The sequence below is a fragment of the Passer domesticus genome, chromosome 2, assembly GCF_036417665.1.
Source record: "Passer domesticus isolate bPasDom1 chromosome 2, bPasDom1.hap1, whole genome shotgun sequence".
NCBI lineage: Eukaryota > Metazoa > Chordata > Aves > Passeriformes > Passeridae > Passer > Passer domesticus.
Window position 1 is genome coordinate 124885191 of NC_087475.1, and position 18390 is coordinate 124903580.

The 18390-nt window shown below is 42.5% G+C and overlaps 1 long non-coding RNA gene across 2 annotated transcripts; it reads right to left on the bottom strand.

Annotated features, from left to right (window-relative positions):
* Positions 1-1343: 1343 nt before the first annotated feature.
* On the bottom strand, positions 1344-11581 carry LOC135295052 (uncharacterized). 2 transcript variants are annotated; one of them, XR_010357098.1, is made up of 3 exons: positions 11466-11581; positions 4532-4818; positions 1344-4245 (listed from the first exon to the last, which is right to left on the bottom strand). It is a non-coding gene; the product is annotated as an uncharacterized LOC135295052 (long non-coding RNA). The 2 variants fall into 2 exon arrangements; XR_010357099.1 differs by having other exon boundaries at positions 1344-4251.
* Between the last annotated feature and the right edge of the window lie 6809 nt (positions 11582-18390).

Genomic DNA, 18390 nt, shown 5'->3' on the forward strand with positions numbered 1-18390 from the left:
CCTTTTCCAGCTTATTCTGACATTCACCTACTAAAGTTTATTATAGAAATTCTCAGAACCAGCTTTCTACTGCTTCATGCACAACCATTCCAAGGAAAATTGAGATGAATGCAACACAAAGAGAATTGATCTCTTTCCTCCCCATGGCCTTCAGAAGAAATCTTTAATTTCAGCAAAACTTTATCCATCATGGAAGGAAACAACCCAAAAGGTAGAGAGGGAAATTTGTATTAAAGTCTTCAAGAAGTTTGTTAACCAAAAGCAGCTGATGGAAAAGGGACAAAAAGAGGATCATAATGACCCCCACTATGGACTCATGATCTTGGTTGGTCCAGAGCATTGTGCCTGTCCTGAGGAGACAGCAAAGCACCCAAGTAGAAATCATCCCTTGCTGTTGCATGATGGATGTCAAATATTAGGATGTTGCTGTCCTTGTGGATGTTTATGGATATATGTTTCTAAAGCAAAACATAAACAAGTGGAACCACCATGCAAGCCTCAAAACAAGAGCAACTTTGTGTGCTAGCCCACAGATTGAAAGCAGATGTAGGGCCTGGTAATTAGGCCTGATTTGAGCTGCACGAAGTGCATAAAAGCAGTTGTTTTGGAAATGAAGGGAAGGACCAAGGTAATGTAAACACAATTTGTCTTTTTGCTGCACATGGCAACAGATTAAAGAAAATGAAAGAGAATTAATCATAGGGCAAAAAAAAAAGGAAAAAATCTTCAGGGAGGGTACTTACATACTCTCATCCTTCAAAACTGAAATGTTTAAATGCTGCTCTTTCAGGGCTTATATTTGCATTATGCTGATGCGTAACCTGATCAAAAAGCTCATTTATTTTATGAAGTTCTATATTTATCAAACACATGTGTCTAAAAATGCACAATTAAGGTGGTTGTGAACTCATCAGGAAGAGATTACTGATAGCTGACTGATTTGGTCACAGCCTCAGTCAATGGAACTCTTGATTTCCAGCATTGGGATCAAGACCTTGTCCTTGGGAAAGGCTGAATGCTGGCATAACCTTTTCCAGGTGAGTGGCCCCAAAATGATGTCTGGAGGAAGTCACTGCAGATGGATCATATGATTTCAAAATATTTTCTGTTGGTTTTGGCTTTGCAGAGAATTTAAACACTTCCCACTCTGTTCCTAAAGAACCAAAGTGTGATTGCAGGACACAAAATCCATGGGTTGCTCCAATATCCTTCCAAGGTGCATTGGGGCCTCTGGATGTTGGATCCAGTTATTCAGGCTCCTCCAGCACCCCCACCTGAATGTGATGTGGGCATGTGACAATGTGAGATTTCTTTGTTTACATCTCACTGAATGCTGTCAGTCACACACGACACAAACACATTTTATTAAACTCAATGAAAATGTTGCATTAAACACTGAAATTCAGTAGGCTAAAATTCATTGTTTACAGTATTATCACACAGATGAATACAACCCTTTTTTTCACTTGGAGAAAAATGATCTGCTATTTAATAACTGCCTGGAGCTATACTGAGGGCATCAGTGTTGTAAATATTCACTATTCTTAATCTCTGCTTTGTGTTTTTCATCACATAACTCAAAATGTTGCCATTTGGATTCTAGCTCAGTTTTTCCAAAAACCAAAGCACTACAAAAGACTTGCACTTCTCTAAGATTAAACATGCATTCCCACCCAGCCTTTTTTTTGTAACAGCAGGATGATCATTCTCTTTGTCTCTTTTGCCACTCCCCAGTATATAAAAAGCAGTTTTAAATTGCAATGTCCCTGTTTTAAAGGCATTGCCCTAACAGGCCTTTCAAGAAATATTAAAAATGGAGTACTGGTCTTTGAAGTAATTACAAGGACACAAGATTTTAGTAAGAAATTAAATTAAGGTTCCCTGCACATGTTCTCCCAGTGTGTGTATATATGTATATTTATATGGAAGTTCACTAATAATTATTTTTACAGATGATGTTTAGGGCTGAGTGTTCTAGGGTTTTTTGGGAAGTTTTATTGGGCTTTGGGGTTTGGTTTTTTTTTTTTTTCTTGAATATTGTAGGGTTTAAGAGTATCAGGCTGAAAGAAGTAAAAGTACTTTCATCACTGCAGAACAGCCAAACTAATTTTCCCCCCCCTTTGGTTTCTCCAGCAAGGATGTGTTAACATCAGATTCTTGCCCTGCCAAGGGTGCCAGGATGTTACATTTCTCATGTCTCAGAAATTCACTTTTTCTCTGAATATGGAATATGTCACAGTAGCAGCAGTGCCATTCCATTAGAATTTTGAAACAGGATAATGAGCTAAATATATTTTTTTAAAAGCTAATTAGAGGTTTGAATATGTTTTGAAACATTAGTGAGTGATGGAGCCTTAGCCTGAATGATCCAGTAGAACCGAGGTCAGTACAATGAAATCACGCAGAAGGAAGAAGCACTGGAAAAGATTTTTCAGGTGGTTTCTTTGGGGGAAGGTGATGTGAGAAAGCAGAATGTGGCTTACAGAGGCTCCTTCCACAATCATCATCAACCCTCGACTAACTTTGGCTTCTGCACTACTTATATATTGATTTAAAGAAAGCTGATGACAACCACTATTCACAAAAGAAGAGAATTTTGCATTAGGATTTTTTTTGTGGGTTTAGGGTTGTTTTTAATGGCTTTTCCTGTTTTATCACAAAGTCTGAGGCAGCAGAGGCAGCTCTAACCCACCACAGTACTGAGGGCTTTGTGTTCCCCACAGTGAGAGAGATTTCTGCAGCCTCAGAGGCAGCAAAGCCAAAAGCACAACAGCTCAAAATGATACAAAAAACATTCAGGAACTCAAACTGAGGTTGGTGAAAACAAGAGGGAAAAAAAAAAAAAGGGAGCTGTTTGTTTTGAACATTAAATTCCAATTTAAAGACAATTCAGGAATCTCTGCAACCATTTCAGATTTGTCAGCCCAGTGGTGTGTGAAAGCAACAAGAATTCTCTCTCAAAGCAGGGCTCCTCACTGCTCCCCCTCTCAAACACACACTTTGGACCATGAAATGCCTATTTTAAAGGAAATTCAGTGCCTTGTGCCACCTTTGAGAGGCTCTGCTCTCAGGTTAAGACTCCTGTGTCTGTAGTGGGGAGATTCCTTTCATGGCAAGGAGGCCAAGAAGCCCTTTTAGTTTCCCTAACTTGTTTCACATCACTGACATTTCAGTTAAAAAAAAAAAATAAAGCAACAGACAAAAAACTGACAACAAATTTTAAAAAATCAACACAAACAATCAACTAACAAAAAAATCAAAACCAAATAAAACCAAAGCAGCCTTGGACTGATTTTCATTCTTACTATTTTGCAATGCAGAAGCTCTTAATTGGGAGCAGTGTAGTCTAAGGCTGTGCTGAACCAGTCTCACAATTATAATTTAATTTTAATTATATTTTAAGCTTTCTTCCACATTCAGATACAAATTGGCACTTTTACAATTCCTATTTCTAGCTCTGTCTGAAGGAGTGGCTCCAGGCTGGGCAGGCACCAGCACTAGAAAGGCAATATTGGCAATATTAACTCCAGAAGATATCAAAATTCTGCAGAAGCCCTCTCAGCAGGCTGGGAGCTCTGCAGCTAACCAGAGGATGCCAGCACAGCACAAATGAATCAAAGGAGTTTGGAAATGTGTCTTCCAGCATTTCAGCTGCCAGGTGTCTGCTGTCAGTGATCACAGCTCCAGCATCTAGATGGGCCTTTTCTCCAATGCATGGTTAATTAATTATTTAATACATAGCATTAATTTTTGTCTCTGATGGCATTTGCTAAGTTATGAAGTTGCCCTCAAGCTCCCCTTTCCCTGTCAGGAGGGATGCTCTTCTCCTAATATTATAGTAAGGATAAAATCAGTGGTACAGCATGGCAGCAGCCTCCCTCAGAGACATATTCCTGGCAGGGGGAGGTGTAAATATTAATGTTGAGACTTCTGTCTAAATTCCAAAAGACCTTGACTGTCCTCAGGTATTTCTCCCGCCCCAGGATGAGTTCTCATTGCAACCAACCAATGATCAGATTCAAAAATCAGCTCTATCATCTTTCAAACTGAGCAAAGCACACAAGAAACAGCAAAGAATTTTTCTTTACAGAGCAAATCTGCAAGGTCTTGAAGTTGAATGTAGTAGCAGATCTCAGGCACTCCTTTACTGTTTAGGTAAACAAAGTAATTCACATCCATCCAGATGATTGCTTTAATATGAGTTTTGGTGAGGTTCTTTTACATCATCTTTCGTGTTCTCATAGACTACACCTCAGGAAAAAAAAAATAAAGCCTCATATCAGGACATTGGGCTGCACAACTGTTTCTATCAAACTGTGTCTGAGATTTTATCCTCTTTTACTTTCCCCAATTTCACCAGCCAAAGCATGCTCAGTACCCCTATTTGAAGGCTTATTTGCTCTTAATAGAAAAGCTATGCATCACTGCACAATCATCTGAAGGCCAGATGGATTATTCTTCCCTCAGCTGAGTTTTATGTCTGTCAGTATTACAATACAGTGAGACTTGATACATTATGAAAATTGTTTACCTCATGAGGTCTCACAGTCACTGGAAGTGTAATGCTCAGATATTCTTTGTCCAGGAAATCAGCTCTTTTAAGTCACGTGTCTTCAAACTCCTTTCTGTCCTCAAATATATAAATATCAAATATTTCCTTGTTGTGTCCTCTCAGCTGCCAGTGTAATGGGCTCTTCATAAGTTTCATTGTGGCACATTAAAATAGGCCATGCCATGAGACATTTCAAATGCAATTGTTTCTGCTTGGTAAAGAATTATTCTCTTGGTTTGTGGTTGTTCGGTGGGAGCCATGAGAGACTAAAGACATATGGAAGAATGGGAAAAAGCAACCCAGCAGGATTTTCATCTTTTTTCCCCCTCTCTAGCCCTCATTGAATACAGGTGACCAAGGTTTTGGGCAGACAACTCCCACCCACAGATCCCATCAGCTGTTGCTGTTTAGAATTAACTAAGAATTATTACAGAACCTGAGAAATAGACAAGGTAAGAGAAAAAGTGATATCAACCTTCTCTAGATCTCTCTTTAATGAAGCTTTTTCCATCCCTACCAGCACCCTAATTTTATTAGTTCAGGTAATCAAAAGTATCACTTAATTTACAGAGGTGAAGAAATCAAAGTAGTTTCATGACAACACAAGCAGCTGTAGCAGACACTGCAGGCACCTTCCAGCACCACATTTCCACCAGGGAACAATTTCCTGTTTACTCAATGCACTACTACATCCCCAATTCTACTCCAAAGAAAAAGAAGGAAAAAACACAAACCCCCCCAACCCCAAAAAACCAGACCTAGACCTGACACACTGGCACATTCCCTTTTCCTGGGAGCACTTCAAGGCACGCAGCAAAAATAGTTTCACACTTCTCTTTCATGCAGAGTCAATAAAGAGCTGAGCAGTCATGGATGAAGATGTGTTACTGAGACTCACAGAAATGTAAAACATTTTGAAATTGAAACTGCTGGCCTTTGAGTGGCTGTAGGTAATAGCTGAGCTGCAGCCACGCTGCTTTTAATTTAACAGCACTGAGTGACAAATGATAGCACGGCGTGGGGAGAAGTGGCCTCCCTGCAGAGTCCTGCTCCTTGATACATTTTTAGTGTGCTTACTAATCAAATATGAAAATAAGCATACTGTAAGCAGCACCTTTCAGTTTATGGAGGGACTTGAACTAAAACCTCACAGACCTCTCAGGCTGTTGAGCTAGGAAGGTTTTCCATCTGGAAATTATCTCTTGCTGTAAACTTCTCTCTTTCACCTTTATGTTTATCAGAAAGCCAAACATAAAAGCCTAAACATGGGATTTTTGGAAGTCTTTAGCAAGCCTTAGCATAGTCAAGGTCAAAAATGCTGTGCAAACTATGGGTGAAAAACTTTCTATCAAGGTATTCCTCTCTAACTCTAGTGCTCATTTCAAGATTTGCCCTCAGCCTCCTCTTTCTGCCATTTTAATTACTCACAGTTTATCATCCCCATCTGGGGACAATAACTGTGCCTTCCTACTTCTGACCCAGCTCCAAGTTCTCATCTCAAGACTCTCATTATTTACCCCCAACCATCTGAGGATATTTTACTTTGAATTAACCATTTAGACCACCCCATTGCCCTACAATTCAAACCTTGTATGAATTCAATTTCTAAACACAAGTAGTGTCTGATAACCACAACTATGAAACAGAACATTCAACAAAATTTATGCAACCAAGCAAAGAATGATGTGCAGGGGACAGCAACTTTTGCCTTGCTCCTCTCAGAAGGCAGCTTTGAAATAGGATTTAAATCAGCTGTCAAACTTCCTGCAAGGAAGCAAGTGCTGTACCTTTCCTTCTGTTTCTTTTGGTGACATGGGACAGTGCTGCTGCTGTGCCAGAAAAAAGGTGCAGGGTCTGAGGTGCAGCAAACCCTTCTCATGTGCCCCTGAAACAGCCCTAGAGGAGATGCCACACCTGCCCCATCACACCCAGAAGGAGAAGCTAAAAACCCACAGGGCAATCCCAATCCATGGGCACACAGGTGCCACAGGAGGGGTTTTTATCACCCTGCTCTGCTGAGCACTGCCTTTGGCCACACACAGGATCCCAAGGCGTGACAAATTGCTCTGTCTCCCAGGACGACACGCAGCCCTTTGTCTCCGGGTATTTTTCTGTTATGCAAAGTCAAAGCCCTGATTTATGTGAGACTACAGCCACACTCTGTGAGAAGGGTTTTGTTCTGTGTTTTAGATTTGGTGTTGGTGTCCTATACACGAGCACAAAGGTGGTGAAGTTCAAAGGAGCACAAAGGACTCGCACTCGTCTGTCACTCAGTGACAGCAGGGCTTGGGCACTTGGCTTCTGCAGAAATTGAAGTCTCTGTAACTTAATAACTGGGTAGGCAGGCTGTTTGAAGCCAGTTTAAATATGAAACAATAACAGAGAAAAGCAAGGGACAGAGTTGGAAAAAATATGTCAGCTCAACTGACAAATTCAAGGAGCTACTGCTATTTTCTACTTTGATTTATTTAGGGAAAATAAAAAGAGCATTTAGGTTTAAATAACTAAATTTGCCCAATTCACACCAAAGCAAATGCTGGCTCTTCAACAGCAAAGGCTCAGCAGTGTTTCCCAGAGTCACAGATACACAGAGGTGACACAGACATAGACCAGACCTGGCATGTTCTAGGACGTATCTCTGGCAATATTTTAATTGCTGGAGCCAAGCCCCATCATGCTACCAATGCTATTGAATAAAAGCTTTCATCTGAAGTAATGTTTTTACATCCTAAAATTGGCCCTGATTGACTTCACCTTCAGGTAATCAACAGACACTCCTAAGGGATTTTGTTTCCACTGCCCAGTTTCCTTGCCCCCACTGAAATTCTGGTAATGGAAATTTGACATGCAGAACCCAAGTCATTCAAAGGCACCGATCTTGTTAATTAAGGGCCTCCTGCCTTCAGATTTCTTCCAAAAGTCAGATTTTCCTTTGGCTCCTCCAGACCTCCCTTGTGTTGCTGTTTCAGTTGCTTCAACCTCAGCTCTGCCCAGTTTTCTACCAGAACTGCAGGGTATGTCTGTAGAGCAAGACTTAAAAAATACCTTAGTCTTCCACACTTAAGCTCACAAGGTTCAATTAGAGGAGAAACAGGCCAAACTCTGATCAGCAGAGCTTAATCAGTGTAGATGTGACCCTCTATCCTTCCCTGGTGTAATTGTCAGTAAAAAGATGCAATAAGAAGAGGAAGAAAGGGCAGGCTGGAGACAGAGGTGATCATCTCAAACTGACTGATCACTCATAATCTGGATTCACATATTTAGTAAATACATCCTCTTCCTTTCCACGGGCATGTGTTGACACCCACAGTAATTACTCCCAGAAAGTTAACTCTCTGAGGCAATATTTCTATCCTGCTTAATTGCACAAGTACCCCCTCTTAGTCTATCAGCACTGATGAGCACTGACATCCTCCTGTCAGCTGAGTAATTCCTTGGCAGAAAAGGCCACAGACACTTTCTTCTCCACCTTTCAAAGCTTCTCATGCAAACGAGGCAGAGTAATTAGCACTGACCTTTGGGCTAATGCTGGTTGCCAATCAGCAGTGCTTCCCCACTCAGCAGCTGCATTTATACATCCCAATTTAACAACCAGGAGTACAAAATGTGCACAGCAGGCAGGCAGCAGTGCTCACAGCCTGCTCACCAGCCGGGTTGAGGATGTTTCCCCCAGCAGTGCCAGAGACTGCAAGTGCCCAGAAGGAGCAAAATTCCCATGACACTGCACACCTCATAGGATTAAGGGCGAATTTTAGACCAAGGACAAAAAAAAAAAAAAAAAAAACACAAACAGAAAACAAAAGAGATATCCTTTTTTTTCATTCAGAAATCTTTCAGTGATAAAAAAATGCAGGCAATGGGGGACTTGCAAGAGTGTATGCAAACTGAAGTCTGATCTGGGATCTGCTGGTTTGGGAGGATTCTGCTTTGTGGAAAAGGTGATTTGAAGCTTCAAAACACTCAGGTTCAAGAGTTCAAGTGACCACATAATGCTGCAGGTTTCCATAAGTGACTTCCCCAAGACAAGGAAGAGCACAGAGGGCTGTCCAATCCACCCCCCTAAACCTTCAGGGTTTACTGATCTCCCCTGCTCCAGGCAAATTGGTTACAGTCTCATTCACTGTCAAGCAAACCCAACAGAAGATAAATCACCATGCATTAATCTTTTGCAGTCTGCATCTAATACAGAAAAGAGCAGTAACCTGACACTTTAATCATGGCACTGTTACAAGCTGCTGTTCCCCACCAAGCTGAAAGCTTCTTCTGCACTTGGGCCCATCATCATGAGCCTCATCACAGCTGCCACAGAGTGGGAAATGCCATCTCTGCCTGTTTTCAGGAGTAAAGATTAATATACAAGCCAAGGGAAGTTGCTGGTGCCTAGCAGGACAGAGGAGAAAGAAAATGGTCCTGGAGCACAGGTAGCCAAGCAATCTCCCCCCACATGAGGGTTTCAGCTTGCTCTGAAGATGCAGAACTGCTGGCATGGGGATCTCCATGGTGCAAAGCCAAAGTGGTACATAGTTCTCTCTCTAGTTCACTCTGAATCCTCAGAAAAATAAAATGTTACCCTGGGAAGTTGTTTGTCAAGAGGATACCTTCCTACCTGCCACATCCATAGAGTTAGCCACTGCAAAAACTGCTTCTTTCCCAGCATCAACAGTTTGTCAAAGATAACAGAAGCACTTGTGCAGTGACATGCACTGTCTTTCATGGATGGACTTAAAGAACTACTTCAGAAATCCATAACTAATCCACTAGGTCACAGGAAAATACACAATTAATTGCCTACCCATGGTTTATACTTTAAAGAAGTCACATTTGCATCTGCACTAGCAGAAATGAGCTTTGTCTGGGAAGAAGGGGAAGGGATGATTTGTATTAAGCTTATTAATTAATCATAAGGTCACATTCCTGAATAAGAAGAGTTCTGCCCAAAGAATTTCCATTAGAAAACAAGGCAAGACACACAGGCTATATCCAGAAGTAAAACTGAGATAAATTCCTCTAAGTCACACATATTTCTCTTTCTGAGTTGCACCATGGAACAAGTCTTTCCCTTTGAACCAGAAGAAATAGTCTTGGACAACTTTTCTTTAGGAGATGCTAAGCCAGAATCTTCCTCTGAAGCCAGGGAAAACTGCAGTTTCTCCACACCTTCAAGCAGATAGAATTTGCAGATATACACAGATGCATATATCACACATACATAACACACACAGAGCTGCAGGAAGACATTTGAAACAGAGTTCCCTTTTGTATTTACTTTACAATCACCATGGGACACAACAAATTAACTGAACTAATCAACTAATAGAGAACATTAACTCTCTCAAAATCTAGATGTTGTGGTTGCTGAACGCGGGAATTGATACCAGACAGCCTTTAGTCACTGACTGTGTTACCGATTATATCCAATTATGGCAAAGAAAAAGGATTCTGAAACATTTGAGCTGGGGCAGAGAGAGAGAAGCGTAATTTGTGCCTTATGTTAGGCAGATCTTCCCTCCCCTATTACAGCATTATTCAATTATTCACCATCTATTTACCACCAAGGAGACGACCTGGTGTGCTCTGCAGCATTTGCCCTTCATTGTCTGATGCTCACACGTCCTGTTAACAGGGCACCAAGGGGTGACCGAGCCAAGCTGCACTGGAGTGCCTCAAATCATGCTCAGCTCACAGCCAATTTGTCAAGGTGGGAGGTTGAGTTTCAGGCCTGGAATGGAATCCACATCTCAGCGTCCTGCCAAGAGGCAGCGCCGGTGCCCTGGGCATGCGGGGAAAGCGATCCTGGGTACAGATATCCCACACACCCTCCCCAGGGAATGCCTCCTGGGGCTGGGCACCATGGAGCTGCTCCTTCTGTCTGCCAGCACCATCCACTGTGTGAGCTCTTCCCTGATCCCCGGCTCTGGCAGGCACAGCTCTGCACAGACAGGGTGTGCAGATAAAGCAGATGATGCTCCCTGCTCGCAGCGGTGGTTTGGGTAAAGTGCTGCTTCAGCAGAGCAATGGACATCACTTGTTTTCCACCTCAATCCCCAACCCCAAATAAAAAAACAAAATAAAATAAAAGCAAATACATCTATATCAACTCATAAAGATTTGCAGCTCAAAGGGTGCAAAATAGGCTGAGACTGTCCCTCCCCAAGCTCAGTTTAGTCTCTTAGATGCCTCTAAAACATAACTTGTCCCTAAGCATAAAATTATTTCCCTGCCATCACATAAATCTTTAATTTAGAAAGCATCTTCATGGTAAACTAGCTCAGTACCCATCTGCCCAGGAATGGGTGGTAAGAGGAAGCCTGGAATTGAAGGAAAGAAGGCAGCTCTGTTTCCACTAGGCAGACAATGAATGCTACAGGGAGTTTTATCATTCTTTTAGAAGCACTCATGCCATCACACCTGAAAATCTTGCAGTTTATAATACATTTCATAAAAGTAGGAGCCCTTGGGTCTAGATAACACTAGAGAAGAGCCAACCATCTATCAGAGGGCATATCTGCCCAGGTGGGCAAGACACACAAGAGCAAGGGCACAAACCAAGGTTACCACCATTCCTGGTTTCAGTCCCCCAACTTTCACTTCTCCAACCACAAAAAAAGTCTCTGCATCACCCAAGGCAAGGCCAAGGCACAGCAGAGCTCCCAGCCCATGCAGCATCCCAAGGTCACAAGGCCAGGCACCCACACCAAGGGGCTCTCAATGGAAATAAATTCCTTTCCTCTCTCAGGGCCTTACAGGTCACCTGCAGCAGAGCAGCCACGCCAGGAACCCCCTCTCAGCTGTCACAGAAAACTCTTCCAAGCCAGATTTTAACCTGTGATCATTTACAAACCAACCCAAGACAGCTCTAGGTTTACCTCAAATTTGAGAGCATAAAAAACAACAATATCAAGGGTAATTTTACCTTTTGCCAGCCAGCAGACTGCAGCCCTCAGGAAGTCCTGGTGTGCTTGGCCATCAGCAATAGCCAGACACACTTGCCCTGAGTTGCTTTAAGCACTGCTTTAAGTATGCACAGCTGTGACAGGGGAGCCTCCATTTACACCCCAGCAATGAAGCTCTCTTCAGATTACACAGCATTTTAAACAGGTGCTGAGGACTATACATGATAAAAGGCCATAAAAAAATAGGTGCACTAACCCCAGGGGTGGTCTGTTTTTTCCTTTATAAATGTTTTTAATTGATTCTGCAGGACAGAACACCAGAATAGCCTATTAATCCCAATATAAGTTTTGCCCTGAGTAAAAGGTTGGACTGGATTTACTTTTATCCAAATCTGTCCCTTGTGTAACTCTGTGGAAGACAATCAAGTTACAGCATGGGAAAATGCACACTTTTATATCTAAATGCAAGCTGTCTTTATTAACTCACTGCAGATGGACACAGGTGCAGGTAGTTGCTACTGATCCCATTTAAAAACTCAGCCACACAGTTTCCCCTAAAGATATGTCCATGCTAAAAGAAAAAAGCTGAAGCTGCACAGGCCAAATGTTAAGCTCCTACAACAAAAAGAGAGGTTTCTGTGACAGTAGGACAGGTTTCTGGGTCTCCAGTGTTGCTCCCTGATGACCACAGGGTCCAGGACAAGAGCACATCCTGCACCAGGGAATATCCTTCTGGATGCCTGGGAGATGCATTTTGGGCCCCTGAGGCTATGACATATTTCTCTCTTGCATGTCATTCCATTAAACCACTTCTTCTGTATCAGATGGTCATTTCCTCAGCAGTTTCTGGAAGGAGGTAAATCCCTTAACTGCCTTGGAATAAATCCCCAAGTTATTAGGTGTCTCGAGGGGACACAGGGCTCCAGCTGTGCCAGGCTGCAAAGCAGTACTTCTTCCAGGCTTGGAATCTTAGAATAGCAAGAAAGAGGACAAGCATCTCTCTATTCAAGCCTCAGAAAAACAAGATAAAAGCACAATACAATTTATCTTTTTTTGTTTGTTTGTTTTTGTTTGGATGCAGCCCAGTTAGTTTTGATCCGATTTGTTGGGGTTCTTTTCACTCTCATCAGTTAACAGGAATTAAACCAAAGGAAAAGCCCTGCTGGTTTGACCAACCCACCCAGGCAGTTCTGTAAACATCCAGTGACTCCACATGTGGTATCACTCAGTTAATAAATAGGAGCTGATGCTCTCAGCAGCCCCGTGGCTGTGCAGTGCACCAGCCCCGCACAGGTAACAAACAGGCTGCTGATTTTCCCTTGGAAACTGCAGCTGAGGTAGAACTGAGGTGCAATCCAGACCACAGAGACGCAAAATTGGGATTTCACAACTCCTTCAGAGACGCAGCTGCAGTGTGAGCACACCACTGATGGTGTTTCTGGTTCAGCCTCTGAGGCTACCCTAGACCCAAGGGCAAGTGTGCTGCGAAGGTTTTGTGGCCTCTTTGTCAGAAAACTCATGAGGAAGAAAGGAGTTCAAGGCTATATGAGAAATGTTTTTCCTCTGGATAGGTTTTATAATTTTTTTAGCTCATGAAATTCCTTGTTTGGACAAAAAGAAAAGGGTCAGGGTATCACATCAAAGCTTGCACAGGTGACATAAAACCTTCATGCCCTTCTGTCCAGCAAGAGGCTTTAACAAGACCAATCTTTTTCTGCACACTGCACCCGAGAGAACAAAATGCTCTCTAAGATGCTCACCAAGGAAAATGGATTGGTTTTGTTGGGTTTGTTACCTGACCCATTAAAAAGTTCTTTAAAAATATCAGATCTCCACTGATGGCACCTGCACTGCTCAGGACTGCTGGCATTGAGAGAACACTTTCTAGGTAGAAAAATGCTCATTTGTGGAAATTCCAGTTATTCTATGAAAAATCTAAAAATATTTACCCCCAAAGCAACCCGATAAGCAGCTAATAAGTCTACAGATGTGCTGAGCTCAGTTTTTCTGCTGTGAGGACTGTCTCAGAGCAGAAAGCCATGGATTTGAGAGAGCACAGGAAGTCACATAAACTCCAGCTACACACCTGGCTTGAGCCTAAAAATTTCCCATTTCTTGGCAGGTGGGCATGGATATGCAGGCTCTCCTCTTTTGGGCTTCTGGGAGTCGTGTGTGGAGGCAGCCATCCCAGAAGGTCTTTTCAAATCTCCAGCAGGATTGTAAATCCTGGGGTTTTTTCCTGGCCTCCTCAGGATTTTATGCTCCATGGACCAGAAAACCCCCAAAGTCTTGAGAATCAGAATTGTCAGAAAAAATCTTGCAGGGTAGTGCTGTGGAATCCACAGCTAGATGTAACCATTCATTGCAGAATGGAAAAAAGGTAAGAGGCTGGGGTTTCACCTCCCTTTGGCCTCAGCAGTACCCTTGGTGGGGTTGTTGTGCCTTCCAGCTGTGCAAGGCTCCTCCTTGGCATCTTTTTTCCACCCCCAGTAACAGGACATGTGGTCTTCCTCCAGTTTAATTTATCTGGATGGCAATTTTCAGATTTTGGAGAAGCCACCTTCCAATTTTCATGTGCTTTGGACAGCTGCTCCAATAGGTTCTCTAAAATAGTGGTTAAGAATCTTATCTTAAGAGGAATATGACTACTGCCAGCAAGAGTATAAAATATTTTATAAGATTGCACCTAAATTCTGTGGGAACATAGCAAGGTACAGAGCTCAACATGCAGCACTAAAATGAGATTATAATGGGTGTTGTAACTACCTGGTTTGGAAGGATGAGGTCTTTCAGGCCAGGGAAGGACTGAGAGTAGATGCAGACCAAATATTATTCCAATTATAGGTCATTGATTACCTCCCATTGGTCTACCAAGGAATAAACACAATGTAGCATTATATAATTTCTGTAATGTTATTCACCATGCTCCCACTGAAATCAAATTAAAAGCCCTTCCTTGCATCTTTTTGTTCAAAATATTATCCCTTTTCCTTCCCTCTCTGTGAATCATTATCTTACAATAAAAATAAGCTCTACTGTGACCACATGGAGTCAGTGATCTGAAGCTTTAATTGCCTTCATCATGTCCCTTAGTTAGCTAATTCAAGAAAAACAAAGGTTACAGAGAGTGGGGATGTGAAAAGTCTTTTCTCAAGCCACAGGACTCCTTCATGCTTTTGGTCACCATTGATAGGCACTGTAGTGACAAAGATTACACTAAATTATCTTTAACAGAGTGCTCTTTAAACACAAATTCAGAAAAAAAAAAATCACTCAACAAACAATATAAACCCAGTGTTTTGGCACTGCCTGAAAAATGAGAATGAAATTATCGGGGTTGCAAAAACATTTATTTCCACTTACAGAGCAAAATCTCGCCAACAAAATCAAGTTGTTTGATTGATTTTAGTTTTTATTAAGTCATCCAGGCCTGCTACAGCCATCATCTCCACGTTAAAATCTACTGCAATTTCATGTATTAAACATTAAAAAAAAATAAAAATTATACAAGCTGATGCCATACTCTTAAATTTCTTGAACCTACAATTGAGTTGTAACAAACCCCCTCAGTGCATTACAACACGGGGCTGTCAAGCCATAACAGCTCTATCCCAGCTCCTGCTGCAGTCCCTGTTAGCCTTTGTACAGGCTGCCAAAACCCCCACCTACCCAGGGGAGGTCATATCCAACAACAGAGGGCAGGAAATTGTCCTTGCGGGAGCTGTTCTCCCACGGGGCAGATTGCACAGGGTGTTCTCTCGTTCCTGGAGTGCTGAGGTGGAGGAGTGGTGCAGAGTTAGGGAAAAGCCAGGGGGTGATGGGCAGCAGGGGAACGTGGCAGTTTGGGGTTTTCCCCCCATTTTATGGCTCTCACAATGTGTCAGGGCTTTGTGACAATGAACAGCAGGTCAGAGGGACCACACTGGGTGGGGACCAGCCCTGACGCAGGCAGCAGCAATATTAACAGGGTTGTCATTTCTCTGTGCCCAGCACACCAGGGAGAGGGGAAAATGGGATTTGTCTTTTAGGACAAAGATTTTTCAGGTGTAGGTGATGCCTTATGAAGGCTGACCTAGAGCAGAGACTGGGCAGAGTTACAGAATAAAGTAGGGATTTATTAAAAGGATCTCCTCCATGGACCCACCTCGGGCAGCACAAGAGCCCAGCCAGGGCCACACCCAAAATGAACCAAAATGGTCCCAAAATGCACGAGCGCTCCTGGGGTCTCTCACATTTATAAGTTCTGGTTCATTTGCATATTGGAGTTAATTGTGCAATTCCAGCTTTAGCCCATGCAGTCCCATCCTTCTTGTTTACTTCCTTCAGCCCACATTGTTTGTGCTCTTGGGCCAGAGATTTGGATCATTTGTCCCTGGTCCCCAGCTAGAGCAAGAATTGTTTTGTCTCCCTACTCTGTGCAGAGAGCTCACCATCCCCTCATGTGAACCCAGACCCACACAGTAAAGCAGGACAGAATCTGAAAAATATAAAAGCTGAAACCTGAGGCATCACAGGGATGGGAAGAGCTGTGTGAGTCCACGTGAATCATGAACTCTGAAGCTGAAAAGACTGAGAGGTTTCTCTGCCTCAGGCCATTCCAAATGATTTCTGTGAGACACCAGACCAGATTATTTTCTTGAAAGCCTTTGCTGACAAAGGTTTCAAATCTGCTTTGCTGCTGATTTTGGAGCACAGCTAGTGTCCAAGTGAAAACTTCTGAATTATTCCACAGCTACACCACTCATTGTATCTGTTGCCCTCTTTGCTGTGATTTAATCATTCCCACTGTTTTGTATAAGGCACATTAAGTTTCACCAGAAAAGAGAAAATTTCCAGTTTAAGGTTACAAAGTAGACCTGAGATTTTCTAAAATGCAATGACAAACCCAACAAGAACCAAAGGCAATGAGGCACTTAACAAAGTCAGGCTTCTACCCTGGCTCTCCCCTGTTGCTGAGCACAACAGAAACACACAGAGAATGAAATGCAATGAGTTTCTAATGATGAACGTTTTCCTTAATGAAGTATTCCACCACCATTTAGCCTTGCCAACTCTGGCAGTGCCCCAGCAAGGGCTGGCCAGTGGCTGTACCAGGTGCTGGTATCCCACAGGGAAGCCTGGAGCTGAGTTTTGGGGTCTCCAGCCTGAGTGAAATCCCCTCCCTTCCTGCCTCCCCCCATGGCTGCTGCTTCACACCCTTCTGCAGCTGGGAAGCAGTGCTGGAAATCACAGCACCACAGGGAAATTGTGGTCCTCAGGAGATCCACAGGGGCTGTGGCACCACGGGGTGTGATGCCAGGGATGTGGTGGCAAGATCAAAGCAAAGGAAAAAACCACCCCATATTTAACAGAATTTTTTTTTCATTTTTCTTTCTTTTTCTTTTACCTCTGAGGGTTGGATAAAGTGTGCATGGCCTAAAAAGAAAAATATGTGCACATTACTCTAAGCTTCTAATGGTAGCAATAATTCTCAGGGGTGCTTCTCCGAGTTGCAGTTGGACTTTTACAATATGCAGAACCCCCTTTTAAGGCATCTCATTCTGCTTTCTCACAAATGCAAAGAGCTAGGCAATTACTGAGAGGTTGGAAGTGCCACAACCCTCAAATGACACAAGAGCCGATGTATTTTTCTTCCAAGAACCTTACACTCTTATGTTCTGCAAAGAGATTTATAATGCACTGCTCCCATTCCACATCCAAGCCCCTGCACAGCATCTCTGGAGAGAGGGGTAACTTTAGCCCTGTGTCCAAACCCTGCTAAGGCTAAATGAAGGAAACAGGAATGCTTCCCCTGAGTCCTCTGCTCCTGCCTCTGATATTACTGAGCTTGGTATTTCAGGGACTAAACCAGATCTTTTTTTTTTTTTTCCCTCTCACTCTCCCACTGGAAAATTAATCAGCTTTTCACAAACTGTAGGTGAAATTTCTGACAAGCTTTCTGAGCTTTTTCAGATTCCTTTGTACTGGAAGATATAGTTTTTGTCTGCATAGTAATGGCAACCACTCCCTCAAGATACAGGACTAACATTTAGCCTAAAACATCAAGCAGATTTCATATACCTGCTGATCCAAGCCCATAAAACTTTTAATCATTAAATATTTTTTAAATATTTCAAGAATATTTCAAAAGTTTTATAGCTTCAGTATCACAGTAACTCCACACAGCCAGACCTGTCATGGCAAACTCAGTGTTTTACAGTGTGACAAGAATAGTTACTTGGAGAAAGAAGTCCTGTTGATAAAATGATAGAATAGTAGCAGATAAGTTTGAAAGTTTCCCTTTTGGGCAGCCACTGAGACATTTTTGACCATTGGTTCACTTGGCTCTGTGCCTTTTCAGTCAGATACTGCACAGACACCGAGGACATGGATGAAAGAAGGGAATGATCTAAATTTCAGATTGTAAATTCCAAAGGATTAGGAGAAAAATATCCAAACTGGTTGTTCCACTGGTTTCCCACAAGATGGAAAACTTTTGCTCTGTCTTCTCCAGGAGCACTATCTACTGTGATGCACAGGATCTTCCTGTTGAGAGCAGCAAATTATTTAACCTGTAATTTTAGCACCCTTCTCGCAGGCACTTAGCAACAAAAGGCCATAGCCAAAATCATTGCAAGGACTCCTTGGGAGGCCATTGAACAGCCAGGGATTGCCTGTACTAAAGGTAAAGTCTTGGGCTTGGGAAGAAATCCTGTGAAAAGTGTTCCTCTGAAAAAGCACCCAAGAGATCCCAGTGAAAACATCGAAGCAGATTGGGAGAAAGGGTTTTTTTGGGGCTGTGTCTGTCATGGCTAAAAACAGACTAGATACACAAAAATACACTTCAGACTGAGTGCTTGAAATCCAAACCAGTAGTAGGTGTTGTGGCAGCCAGAGAGAACAGGCCAAAGAGCTGCTTGTGTCCATAATGTTTATAATAATATAAATTTATATGGGTTATGCCTC